At 43.1% G+C, this 2,377-nt stretch overlaps 1 non-coding gene across 1 annotated transcript; it reads right to left on the bottom strand.

Annotated features, from left to right (window-relative positions):
• Window positions 1-355: 355 nt before the first annotated feature.
• On the bottom strand, window positions 356-442 carry TRNASTOP-UCA (transfer RNA opal suppressor (anticodon UCA)). Its single transcript has one exon. It is a non-coding gene; the product is annotated as a tRNA-Sec (tRNA).
• Window positions 443-2,377: the final 1,935 nt, after the last annotated feature.

Below are 2,377 nucleotides of genomic sequence, written 5' to 3'. Positions count from 1 at the left end.
AACTGACCGCAACTCCCACTCCCCGTCCCCCTGCACCGCTCAGGGGGGAGGCAGAGAATTTGGGAGTAAAGTTGAGCCCAGGAAGAAGGGAGGGGTGGGGGGAAGGTGTTTTAAGATTTGGTTTTATTTCTCATTACCCTATTCTGATTTGATTGGTAATAAATTAAATTAATTTCCCCAAGTCGAGTCTGTTTTGCCCATGACGGTAATTGGTGAGTGATGTCCCTGTCCTTATCTCAACCCACGAGCCTTTCTTCATATTTTTCTCCCCCTGTCCAGCTGAGGAGGGGAGTGACAGAGTGCCTTGGTGGGCACCTGGCATCCAGCCTGGGTCAACCCACCACAATCCTTTTGGCACCCGAAAGGTGGAAATGAACCACTCTGTCACTAGACAGCTACAGGTTTGAAGCCTGCACCCCAGACCACTGCTGATCATCCGGGCCCTGCAACCCCGCCGCTACCCAAACCTTGCCACGCAAACCCAATACAATAGTAGAGCCAAACAGGAATGTCCCACAGGAATAGGCACTCAGCTGTGACAAAGCTCATCACTTTTTCCCCATTGAAAAATCATGGTGGGAATTCAACACTGAAAGGACAAGACGTTAGCAGAGCTGAAAAATCTCTGGTCTTCCATAGATTTCCATGGTTGAGTGTATGAATGTGCACAGGGTGAATGTGCACAAGGACAATCAGTCAAAACAAAGATGTAGGGGGAAATCTTGTGTGGGATCTACACAATGTCTAGGTAAAACTGCCTTATTTCTAAATCCACATTGGAGTCCATCACTTGAGTAACCCTGGTATACGTACACAGAGACAGCATGATCTTCAGCTGAGAGATGAGAGCAGTCCAGAGTCTTGGGTTCTGTTTAAAGGCCACCAGTGATTCAATGCCAAAGGACAGATCACTTCTGGCCTGGTTCAGTGGGGAAGCCACTCAGGCACGGAAGCTGGCTGGGTAACACAGATGCCAAAGCAACAACATGGGATATGAACCAGAGGGGCAAGAGGGGAAATAACTAGTAATAACTAGTAATAATTAGCTTTTTTCATTTTTCAGCTCTAACAAAGTGCCTATACCCATATGTAGGCACACTAATGAGGGGCCTGATTTCCAGAACCATTCAGTCTCTGTGGAAACTGCTATATAAAAATCTAGCCTCTTACAAGGGACTAAATATGCATTTGAATAGCTAAAGCTAGGCCACTGTTCTTAACAATGGTATCTTGATATTGTGGTTTACATATCATAACAGCTGGGGATGGTGCAAGGCTGATCAGCAAACTGAAGTGGGATTACAACATAAAGCCAGTATTAATTGTATAAGCAAAAGTCAAGGTTGGTAACCTGTTATATGGAGACTGTGCAGACTGAATATTAAAGCAGAAAAACTCCAGAAAAACCTGATAGATTTTCTTTGCTGCAACTAGCTGGGGAGGGGGAAGCAGAAGAAAACAGACATTCAAAGAAAGAAAAAAAGGGAGGAAGGAAAACAGGAGGTTAAACATTCCTTTGATAGACTGATTGGCTGAAATAATTCAGGATGACAACATTTTTAAATTCCTGACAAACACTTGGGCCTGCTAGTTTGAGAATTTGTCCCTTGTCCTCATAAGTGATGCAAGGCAAAGTGCCAGTTATAGGGATTATTCCCCCAGGAGGCTGTAAGGTGTAAACCCCAGGACAGGACACCAATGGTTCCACTCCTGACATCTTCCTTTAGTGATGGATTCAAAGAAATAAACAACATTTACAAAGATTCTTTACAAGGATTGGAGTGACAGTTTGGCAAAGGAAGATAATGAGAGACTCCCCCTCCACAATCTTTACATTAAGCCATAGAAGCATCGTGGGTCTATTGTTTTATCACAGTCTTCAAGGCAAATTCTGTACACAATTACAACAGAGTAAATCTGGAATATAGGTGTAGATTTCATGGATTTGGAATTCCTGAAGATTATTGTTACTGAGATAAACATTAAGCAGAAATCAACCTTCAGGTTAACCAGAAACCAACTCTTCATAAAGGCAGATGAATCTGGAAATACTGATCACCTACATAGTCCTTAACGGGACCACTGCTTAATGAAGGTTATGATTCACCTTCCATTTCATTTGTGAATATGTACCACATTTCCTTCATTCCCCACATATCCCAGTGATGGCTGCTGGCATGTGTGTGCACAGAAAAGTAACTAGTAAAGTATTTAATATATCGCAGCTTCTTCAATTTAACCTAACAGCAGGAAATAGCCATTTTGTGTGTCAGTGCTTCAGGGACGAATTGCTAGCACCTCATACAATGCTGGTAGACCTTAGAAGCAGTGCAGGAATTACTTGCACAGAGTGAATAACTTGTGAGTGAATTGCACT

The sequence above is a fragment of the Gymnogyps californianus genome, chromosome 9 (genome assembly GCF_018139145.2).
Source record: "Gymnogyps californianus isolate 813 chromosome 9, ASM1813914v2, whole genome shotgun sequence".
Classification (NCBI taxonomy): Eukaryota; Metazoa; Chordata; class Aves; order Accipitriformes; family Cathartidae; genus Gymnogyps; species Gymnogyps californianus.
This window is presented reverse-complemented; position numbering and strand designations above follow the sequence as displayed.